We start from the raw sequence: 11,980 nt of genomic DNA on the forward strand, positions 1-11,980 counted from the left end.
TCCATACTTTAATTAGCACCTACCTTCACCAGGAAGCAATTCAGTCTAAAGTAATGCTTATCAGGACACCAATCTCAGCTGCTTATGTGATCACAGGATATGTGAGACATGGACAAAATCCTTTCCAACCCAGTGCCCTTTTCTATTTGGGAATCATTACTGCTCTAGAATGTACTTATTGATGCCATCAAGCCTTTCTTGCCTCAGTCAAGTGGTTGAAGCACTGTGTTTTTAAATAAAGGTGTTCTTCTTACAGTGCCAGTTCCCATAATCCTTGTTCCAAAACTTGTATTTCCTCTGCATACCTGCAAGTCATCTTCACTGTCCCATTAGTGCTGCTATCATGAGTAGTTCTCAGTAATTTTTATGGTGACCAATTTCAAGTGCATGACTAAACAGGATGGTAGCACCTTTGTAAAAGTCCATAGATTGGAGCAATCCCTTCCTGGCAGGCCAGCTTTTCCCTGGCCATGTGCAGCAATGCTAGCTCATCTCGTTTTTATCTGCAGAGGTCTGCATAGTAAATGCATAAAAATGCATAGAAGACAACTTTACACCTCTTTCTTGGGTTGTTACTGTACATCTTGTTGCTCGTGCAGTGTTTGCCCTGGCTTGCGTAGGTCACAAAAAAAGGCGACCTTACTTCTGTAAGATTTAGAAACATAGAATATCCCGAACTGGAAGGGACCCACAAAGATCATCGAGTCCAACTCCTGGTCCTGCACAGGTCATCCCCAAGAGTCACACCCTGTGCCTGAGAGCATTGAACAAACACTTCTTGAACTCTGTTGGGCTCAGTGCTGTGACCACTTCCCTGGGGAGCCTGTTCCAGTGCCCAAACGCCCTGTGGGGTGAAGAACCTTTTCCTACTATCCAGTCTAAAACTTCGCTGACACAGCTTCAGGCCATTCCCTCCGGGTTGTCACTGTCTCCACAGAGAAGAGATCAGTGCCTGCCCTTCCTCTTCGTCTCATGTGGAAGTTGTAGACTGAGTTGAGACCTCTCCTCAGTCTCCTCTTTTCCAGGCTGAACAGACCAAGTGACCTCAGCCACTCCTCACATGCTTCCCCTCCAGATCCTCCACATTCTCAAGGCCTCTCTGCCTTCACTTATACCACTCCTTGAGAATGTGCTGTCGAGGATTTTTTGCAGGACAATGGACACATTCAGCAGATGCACAATCCAGCCTTCTGGTAACAAAGTAACCAGTTCAAGGAACGGGGACAGTGAATCCTTGAAGACAGAAAAAAGAAGAATCAGCGAGAATCAGCAAAGTTGTCAGCAAAGTTCGGGAAAGTAAAAAAAAAAAAAAAAAAGAAGATTAAGGGTGGGCCAGATGACCACAGCAATACGCGTGAAGAATTGGGTGATCCAATCAGCATTTAATCTTAGCTGCGTGGACAGTGAGGATTAACAATCATGTATTAGCTAGAGGAGCGTGGACAGCAGAATATATTATAAATATAGGCTTCTGTATAATAAAGTTGGCTTGACTTGATCATATTGATCATGGTGTGATGTCCCATTTCTGATCCTCTGCACTGCATTTCTGCATTTCTGGTGACCCAAGCGATGTGATACCGTCCATGTCCAAGGGACCTAAAGATGGCAGCTTGGCTGCAGAGGATCAGCGACAGTCTTCAGGAAGTGGGGAAGCCGGTCGAAAGTATCCTCACTGCCCCGGAGAGAGGAAAAGAGTAGCAGTCTGGAGCTCCAGATCCATGTGAAGACCACTTGAATCTCACCCTGATCAGGTGAGCGGCCGAGGAAGAGATGGTGTCGGACCGTGAGAGGGATGGGGTCCAGCAACTCCTCCAACATATCCTCTCTAAGAGAGAACAAAACTATGAGGCTTCCACTCTGAAGGGACTAATTTACTGGGCTTGGGACTGTAACCTCATAGCAGGAGCGCAGGACACCTTTGAGGTTTTGACATGGGAAGCTGTGGGGCAAATGTTATGGGACTGTGTTGCATCTGGGGGTACTGAAGCAAAAGAGGCGTCTAAGTATGCTACCTTGTGGAAAACTATCATAGAAGTGCTGTGAGCTATGAAGGCAGAGAGAAAGGCTGCAGCAGCTGCGGCATTGTGCTCTTTCTCCTGGGTCTGGAGCAGCTCCGGCACCCTTCGGTGCCGCCTCCCCCCGGACGCCTGGGTCCGCCACTTCTCTCCTGTGTGCCGCTGCTGCTGACACGCCGGTCGGGGTCTGCTGGGTTCTGTCGCCCGCGCGAGGGTCCGAGGCAGAGAGGGAAGGAATGTCCAAATCACCCACGAAGGAAAGTGGGAAGGTTTTATTGTCATGGAGAGCTGTGGTGGGGTGGTAGCGACCCACGCTTCCCACTCCACGTGGGGGAAATGGCCATTCCTTCCCTCTCTGCCTCAGACCCTCGCTCGGGCGACAGAACCCGGCAGACCCTGACCGGCGTGCAACAGCAGCAGCTTGTGCAGCTATGCTATTGCTTCTGATTTAAATCCAAAGCCTCAAGCATTTCCAGTCAGTTCAGTCCAGCAACTGTTCTCTACGACCTTAGATATCCCCTCACACAGTCCACAACCCCTCAGCTCAGTTTCCACTCCCGAATCGGGTGTTATCCCAACCGTGCCCCCAGCTCAGAAGGAGAATGAGGGAGCCGGAACCTCCCACGGAGGCTTGGACTGTAAATCAAGGGAAAATTATACTCAAAGCAAAAAAACAGTAGGTGGCAGTAACTTAGAAGAAAACCATACGTTGGGTAAAAAAGATGAGGACGGTGATGTTGTTATGAGTGGTGCTTCTATTAAGGAGGATTTGAAATCCTTAGCTGACAATTTACAAAAATTAGTGATTCAACAAAAAGACTCAGCTGTCCCCAAAAGGAAATATTCTTTTGAGGAAAGGGATCTGCCAATAATAGTACACTTTGACAGGCAAAAGGGAAGATGAATACCACCCTCACATTCTGTTGCTGGGACAGGATTGGGGCTGATTAGACAAAAACCTCTGTCTTATGCTGCTGTGGATGAGGAGTTAGAGCTGGAATGCGACCCTGAAATAGAAGCAGCTCAGAAACGGAAATGGAAGGGAGTTATAACTGAGGTTATCGTGGAAGGGACTTCTGAATGATATTGAAGCATTCCCTGTGGTTACCAATCCTATGGGTTGAACCTGGGAGCCATTTGATTGGAAAATTTTAGAGAAATTGAAGGCTGCAGTTTCACAATATGGCTTAAAATCCCAAATTGCACAGTCATTTCAATTTCATTGAATTTTTCTGAACATTAATTTCAGCCGATGTTCAAATGCTTGAAAGACTGATAATGCCCCCCCCCCCCCCCCAAGTTCAGTTTCATAAAAGTTGGGAAGCAAAATGCAATCAGGAGGCAGCAAAACCTCGAATTCAGGGAGACCCTCTGTACGGCTTAACGGCACAACAATTGCTTGGCAATGGACCCTGGGCTACTGCAACTGCTCAAGCTAGAAGTATTGATGAAGTCTTGCATATGAGCCAACAATTAGCATATAATGCCATTCTTACACTCCCAGACAGGTTACACACAAAGTCCTTTACACAAATTCGTCAAGGAGCAAATGAGGACTTTGATAAATTTGTAGATCGGTTACATGAAGCTATCTATGATCATCCTGATCTGGACTCAGACACGAAGGTACAATTATTTAATATGCTGGCTTTTGATAATGCCAATGATAAAACTCAGCAGATTTTGGGTACCTTAAAAAAGGGAGCAGATGTTGTGGAAATGTTGGAACTTATGGCTAGAACTACAGAAAGGCAGAAAGCAGCTTATGTAGCAGCTGCTGTACAGGGTGCAGTAAAACCGTTGCTTTATAAACTGCAAAAGAAAGCAGAAGGGAAGAACATTAAGTGCTTTGGGTGTGGTGAAATCGGACATGTTAGGAGTCAGTGCCACTCTGCAACAATGAAAAAGTTTTGTTCCATCTGCAGAAGAGATAACCACAGTACTAAAGAATGTCGGTTCCAGGGAAACGGACAGTGGAGTGCGGCCCTGCGCGCCAAGACACAAGCTCGGGGAGCTGCATGGGTAGCTCAGCAACCACAGGAGGATTTACTCACTCCAGTCAGCAACTTCTGGAAGTGCTGGAGTGGATGTGGAAACCGCAATAGATGTCACCATCACAGATTCTGCCGTACACTTAATAGAGACTAATGTAAAGGAACCCTTGGGGAATGGGCTTAGTGCTTTCCTTTTAGGGAGATCATCTGCTAGCAAAAAAGGACTGGGTATAATTACTGGGTTTATTGATGCAGATTATCAAGGGGTTATCAAGATAGTGGTTAGGACATTTTCCCCTTCTGTATCTATTCCTAAAGGTTCACGAATTGCTCAACTTGTTCCCTTTAAGTCTTGTGTCCCCTGTACAGGCTTCAAGGAGTGGGGGACAGGCAGCTTTGGCTCTATAGGTAATCCAGAAGTATATTGGGCCATGGACATCACAAGGGGTAAACCAAACAGGTAACCTTAACACCTCCCAGTGGTAACTCTATTACTAAGAGGCTCACAATTGATACCAGAGCAGATGTAGCCATCATTTCAAACACAATATGGCCTAAGAACTGGCCCGTGGTCAATCCTGTTTTAGGCATTGCAGGAATCGGAGGAACCCAAGCAACTCAATTGAGCAGAGAAGTAATTACTTTTACCTTCCCAGATGGAGTAAGTGTATCCACAAGGCCTTATGTCATGCAAACTCCAGGTAACTTGTTGGGTTTACTAGGCAGGGATTTGCTAAGTCAATTAAAAGCTACCATTGTTACACAGCCTTTTTAGCAGCGGCCACTGGAGGGCAGCCAATCCTCAAAATTAGCTGGATCACTGATACACCTGTGTGGATTGATCAGTGGCCACTGTCAAGGGAAAAGCTGCTCAAAGTCCAACAATTAGTGCAGGAACAACTTGATGCAGGACACATAAAGCCATCAACTAACCCATGGGACACACCAATTTTTATCATCCCTAAAAAGAATGGGAAATGGAGGTTGTTACATGATTTATGTGCTGTTAACGCACTAATGCTAAGTATGGGTGCATTGCAACCTGGTCTTCCATCTCCTACCATGATACCTGTGTCATGGGATCTATTAATCCTTGATCTTATAGATTGTTTTTTCACCATTTCCCTGCATCCAGAAAATACTAATCATTTCATGTTTTCTGTTCCTTCTATTAACAAAGCAGAGCTGTACAAAAGGTATGAATGGACAATTTTGCCCCAGGGGATGCATAACTCACCTAGTATGTGTCAAATTTACTTTGCCTGGGCACTAGAACCAGTTCGGCAAAGATTTCCTGAGTATCATCTATCATTATATGGATGATATTCGAGTGGCTGGGAAACAGCCACTGTAACTGTGTTAGCAACCATGACAGTTTTGTTAGAGTAAAGGGGATTAAAAATTGCCCCTGAAAAGGTGCAAAATTCTGCTCCTTGGACGAATCTTGGGTGGCAGATTGATCAGTCTTTAGTGAGACCACAGAAAATCACCATTACTTCTGAAATTAAAACTGTACACGATGTCCAGAAATTAGTGGGAGATATCCAATGGATTAGAACCATATGTGGAATAACTAATGAAGCACTTGAACCCTTAATATAGTTATTAGGTACTTCATCTCAGGCAGATGAATGCCAGACCCTAGAAAAGAGACAACAGCAGGCCTTGGATCACATAGCCTCAAAGGTTGCTACAGCACATGTGCATCGGATGATCGAGGATGTTCCGGTTCAATTGATGATCATCAACCAGAGTAAAGAGGGTGACCATTATGCTAAGCATCCTTTTGCCTTGATTTGCCAGTGGACACAGACTCGGGCTAACCTTTTAACTATTTTGGGATGGGTATTTTTACCTCTGAAACAACCTAGAACTATTACCACTCGCATAGAACTATTTGCTCAATTAATCATGAAAGGCCGAGGAAGGGTCTTAGAAATTTGGGGTCAGGAACAACATGCAATTGCAGTACCATTAGCTAACTGGTATTTGGAATGGGGAATTAGGCATTCTGTACCCTTACAAATAGCTCTTGCTGATTATGGTGGAAAGGTTCACAATATGTATCCACGACACCAGGTGTTATCCTTGTTGGAGCATCAGCGTATGGAGGACAGACCATGGAGATCTGAGAGTCCAGTGTCTGGGATGACAGTGTTTACTGATGCAGGTAAAAGGTCAAAAAGGGCTGCCTGCACATGGCAGCAAGACAAATCATGGAAACAGCATACTCTTTTGGGGGAAGTAAAAGTTACATTGCAAACATTGGAATTGAAAGCTGTCATTTGGGCTTTTGAAAATTGGGATAATGAGGCCATTAACATTGTTTCTGATTCACTTTATGTAGTTGGCTGTGTACAATGCCTTGAGAGGGCAGTACTTAAGGAGGTGAGTAATAAACACTTATATTCCCTTCTCAGCAGATTGCTCAGAACTTTAAATCATCGTCAGCAGGACTACTTTATTACTCATGTTCGTAGTCATCAAAATCTCCCCAGTTTGTCTGAAGGTAACGCTCGAGCTGATCAATTGGTAGCTGCTGTATGACCAATGCCAACCTCTGATAAATTTCAACAAGCAAAACATTCCCAAGCCTTTTTACATCAATCTGCAAAAATGTTGGTTAAACAATTTGGTATTCCCCTTACTGATACCACTGGCATCATACGATCCTGTCCAGATTGTCAAAAGGATGGCATTGGCTTAGGCACTGGTGTTAACCCAAAAGGTACCCAGCCTCTGCAATTATGGCAAATGGATGTAACTCACGTATCAGAATCTGGTCAAAAGAAATTTGTACGTGTTTGTATAGATACTTTCTCTTGTGTTATATGGGTTACCCCTTTAACAGGGGAAACAGCATGTCATGCTGAAAAACATTTGTACAATTGTTTTGCAGTATTGGGAGTTCCTCTAGCCATTAAGACTGACAATGACCTGGCTTACTGTTCCTTACGTTTCAAGCATTTCTGTAATTTGTGGAGTATTCAACATGATACTGGTATTCCACACAACCCTACAAGTCAGGCAATTATTGAGTGAGCCCATCAGACGTTCAAGGGCATGCTGCAAAAAGAAAAAGGGGGGAACTATAGGGTTATCTCCAGAAGAAAGAACAGCTAAAGCCATTTTTGTGCTTAATTATCTCAGAACAACAGGTGATAGGGATGAACCACCTATTCTTGTGCACATGCACCATGCCCTCACATGTAGGCCAAGTGAGGAATTACTTGATGGTATTCAAGTCATGTTCAAAAGCCTGGAAACGCGGATGTGGGATGGACCAGCTACAGTGAAAATCATAGGAAGAGGTTATATGTGCTTACTTACAGATAAAGGTATTCACTGGGTGCCAGCTAAGTGGGTAAAGCCCTACTTGAAAACACCGACATCAGTCCATGCTATCCTCAGAGGCAGAACGTTGGCGATCGCACCGAATCTGGATACATCTGGATCCACTTCTCCAACACCTGACGGCTGATCAATGCTCGGAATTTTTCCCGCGGCTGCTGGAGATTGCAGGAGCAGGATGGCTACCTGGACCTAGAGTAACTGTAACTGGTACTGATGCTTTGCCACCACTTCCATCACAGATTGTAAATCAGATTGAAAATGCTTGTCCTGTGCATGCATACTCATGTAAGCCATGGCTTCAGGTTCATTGTACAAAATGTAATTTGAAAACTTGGCGACAAATTCGTCAAGAAAAGAATCTGACCTTAGCTCAAAAGAAAAAGCAGAAACTTAGTTCTACTAACTTAGCATGCAATAGATGCTTTAACATTCTTAACATACTTACCCCAGAAAGTGCACTAGCAATATTTTTAGGGCCTAATAATCAAAGACAGCCTTCACCTGCCCCTCTTAGGGGACTGCTTTTACAGCAGTAGAATTTTAGCCAGGATTTGTCTTGAATAGAAACACAAGACCAAAGAGGGCTGTTTTGGATTCAATTGCACTTGGCTAAACAAGCCATAGCAAATCAGATTATATTGCAGAGTCAGATAACAGCTACTGAGTGTGGAGGAAGAATAACAATATCACAAGGACAGTACATTTCTGACAATCAGTGGGACAAGGCCAAAGACTATTGGGCAAGGCGTAGGCATGGTCAACAATGATGGCGATGGCAATGGCAATAATTTGGTAGGTAATAACAATGATAATCTGTGCAATGATCAGGGAAACACAGGGATTATATGACATTGAACATCGAATGAACATGTGGGTCACATGGGCCAACAAAACAGGACAGAAATCCTTTTGCTTATCATTGGCTACACCCTCTGATCCATTTCGCACATGTTTAATTGGTGTTCCTTTAGACTCCTTTGAAGAATTTGGATATTGGACCAGAGCCACAATTTATAACAATTTAAGTAAGGCCTGGTCGAGTTGGTATGTCAGTCAAAATGGGATCATTACCGGAAATCAATGTGAAAAACTAGGGGTCCTCAGAAACCCTCTAGGAATTCAAGCACTCACAATTGCTCAAGAGTTAAATACTACAGGTATGGAACCACAGGAACTGGATGTTTTAGGATCAATGCCTGGGAATTATTGTTTGTTTTTTGGAGATTACAAAAGCAAGAACATGGTCAGTGAGAAATTGGGAAAAGCAAAAACTGATAGCACCTGGATATCACCTATTTCTTTGTGGTATTACATTACCACGGCATACTGTGCCAGTTGGGTATGGCCCGTACCCCCAAAGCAAAAATCAGTAAGGATGCTACCTCCTGGAGTTTTCTTTATTTGTGGGGATAGAGCCTGGCCTGCAGTACCTCAGAAAGCATTGGGAGGATCATATTAATTTGGAAAATTAACATTATTTTCCCCTAGTATCCGATAGATGCTTAACATCAGTCACAAGTTCCAGCATTCAAAACGTAGTGTGCATCAATTGGGCCCTGAATGTAGAGATGATGTACAATTGTGGGGACCTCCATCGGTTATTCTAGCCCCAATTTTTTCACCAGGAGTAGTTTCATCACAGGCCCTTACACAGCTGAGGCGATTGGCATGTTGGGCAGGGAAACAAATTAACATTACATCCACAGTACTGAATGAACTCACTACTGATGTAGGTAGCATATGCCACACTGTGTTACAAGATAGAGCTGCCATAGATTTTTTATTGCTGGCACAAGGACATGTGTGTGAAGATTTTGAAGGAATGTGTTGTATGAATCTTTCTGATCACTCTGAATCCATTCACAAGAAGCTTTCACAGCTTAAAGAGAATATGAAAAAGCTCACAGTTGTTGAGAACTCTTTTGACGAATGGCTAAAATCTTGGGGCACAACAGGCTGTGTACGCTTAGTACACAGGACTTAGTACGCTTTGGCATTATGGTGTTTTGCATTCTTTTAGCAATTTTGATTATAGTGCCTTGCTTATTGCAATGTGTACACAGGATAACTGAATGAGCTATTAAGTCAGTCTGGCTTGTGCAAAAACAAGAAGGGGGAATTGTTGAGGATTTTTTGCAGGACAATGGACACATTCAGCAGATGCACAATCCAGCCTTCTGGTAACAAAGTAACCAGTTCAAAGGAATGGGGACAGTGAATCCTTGCAGACAGAAAAAAGAAGAAGAATTAGCAAGAATCAGCAAAATTGTCAGCAAAGTTCAGGAAATTAAAAAAAAAACAAAAACAGAGGACTAAGGGTGGGCCAGACGACCACAGCAATACGCGTGAAGAATTGGGTGATCCAATCAGCATTTAATCTTAGCTGCATGGACAGTGAGGATTAACAATCATGTATTAGCTAGAGGAGCGCGGACAGCAGAATATGTTATAAATATAGGCTTCTGTATAATAAAGTTGGCTTGACTTGATCATATTGATCATGGTGTGATGTCCCATTTCTGATCCTCTGCACCACGATGGGCAGCTTACATATGTTGTAAATGTAACATCTTCATACATATGACATTAGGATTCATGTTGATCTGATCACTAATTATTGTATTGTTTTGTAGGTAAGATGTCAGGCTGCCAAGGAAAATAAAAGCTTCAGAGCACAAAAAATTGGCAGAGAGTGTTCTGTACCTTTAGCTTAGCCCTTTTTCAGCAGAAGCAAACAGTGAGGCGATAACAGTTATGTGGTTATTCCAAAAAAATTGACAGGAACTCCAGGTCCTGGTACTACAAAGAAAGGAAAGCGGAATTTTTGCCTTTGGAAAAAAGAAAATCATCCCAGATTTTAAAATGTGGAAATCTACAGCTGATCAAATTGCTGGTCCTTGTAATTTCAACAAGTTATAAATGTGATCACACAGACTGTGTTCCAGTTATAAAAGAAAATAATTTTAGTATATAGCGGTGGTTTCTGAGAAAGGAAATAATCAAACTAAGTTGAATTACTCACATTTTGAACAGGCTTTGACACCATATTGCACAGATAATATTTACCAGAAAACTCCTAAACTTTCCTTGTTTTCTGCTACTTATTTCAGCAGCTGGTCATTTATAAGAACATATTTATGTAAAAGAAATGTTTCTTCCAGTACTGTCCAACACTTTACTCTGTAAACTTGTAAAATTCTATACCTCAGTTGCATGGGCAGAAATTACAGTAGTAATCATGCCAGACTTCTCTGTCACACTATAGGCTTTAAATTAAGATTTTATTTTTCTCTTTTTGTCCAGCACTGCCCATTACATGTTCTAGTGAAACGCGCCTCTGCCCATGGCAGGGGGTTGGCAATAGGCAGTCTTTAAAGTCCCTTCTAACCCCAAAATTCTATTATTCTATTATATATCTGGTTCTCCCCTTTAGTTTGGGGCAGATTAGTACAACTACAACTACAATTTCTTGCACAAGCCAGGAGACACATCATTCCTACAATAACTTGGACATGTATTTTACAAGCAGTGCAAGCAGGGGGGAAAAGACAATTAAGAGAAGGGAAATGAGTCCAGAGTCCCCAAGGTTAAAAGGTTTTTGAGCACATGTGCGTGCCTGTATATTGATACTGTGGAGATCCTTAATAATTGCTTTGTAAAAGCTTGACCTTGTGACAAGAATTAGGCTCTCCAGAACCTGCTTCACAGCCCAAGGTTAATGGTCCTGACTTGTTTCTCACAATCTTTTTTATCTCCCCACCCTCATTAGGGGTGGATTTGTCCAGCATTCTTTTAGGGGTCCGTAGCTCATTAAGCCTTCTTTTCATTAATCTGCTCCAAATTGGTCCTGAAATGATCCCTGCTTTCCACTGCAACTGCCTCAGGAGCTGAATTATCCCTGACGTTTGCTCCTTTCAGCAGGATTTTAGTGAGAAGGTACCAAGGATCAAGTAGTTTATGGTGTTAAGGCTCATGCATTGCTCAGGCTTAAAAATGACAGAACTGCCTGACACCATTGTTTTCCTGAGCTTTTTGTAATTTTCATTTAGTATTTAACAAGTGTGATGTACAGAACTTAATGATTCTGATTATATCACTAACTCAACTGAAAACGTGTTTCATGTATGAAAATTCCTCTTTAGTTTGCTTACACTTTGACACCAAGTGACTTAATCTGGACTCTTGGAAACTATAAAAGACTTACTTTTATTTAGGTTTTAGAGTATTCAATCTAGTTGAAGATTTTTCTTTACATCCTTCCATCTGAACAACTTCAATTAAAATAAATCACAAGCTGAGCTTGATACTATCTAAAGAGTATCAACTCATTTAATTTTAACTCATTTAATTCAATCTACATACATATACTGCCTTAGGTTTTGACACTAACAGCAGCACAAGTTAATTAAGTCCCAAAAAGCTTTCCCATCCGTATGGTATCTCACTTCAGAGCCAGACTTAGAGACTTGTACAGCAGTGCACACACTTTCAGGGAAAGAACAGGGAAAATCAGGACAGACTGGTAAGTGACCCAGCTAACCTGTCTCCCTTTACATAACACTGACTTTTTTCTTCAATAAAGTCTCACTCAGAGCAATCTCAATTTTTCATCAC

General features: G+C 42.6%; 1 long non-coding RNA gene across 1 annotated transcript; it reads left to right on the top strand.

Annotated features, from left to right (window-relative positions):
• Positions 1 to 170: 170 nt before the first annotated feature.
• On the top strand, positions 171 to 9,599 carry LOC128806342 (uncharacterized). Its single transcript, XR_008436788.1, has 4 exons — positions 171 to 1,754; positions 6,092 to 6,182; positions 7,345 to 7,651; positions 9,506 to 9,599. It is a non-coding gene; the product is annotated as an uncharacterized LOC128806342 (long non-coding RNA).
• Positions 9,600 to 11,980: the final 2,381 nt, after the last annotated feature.

This window comes from Vidua macroura, chromosome 4 (genome assembly GCF_024509145.1).
Source record: "Vidua macroura isolate BioBank_ID:100142 chromosome 4, ASM2450914v1, whole genome shotgun sequence".
In the NCBI taxonomy this organism is placed as follows: domain Eukaryota; kingdom Metazoa; phylum Chordata; class Aves; order Passeriformes; family Viduidae; genus Vidua; species Vidua macroura.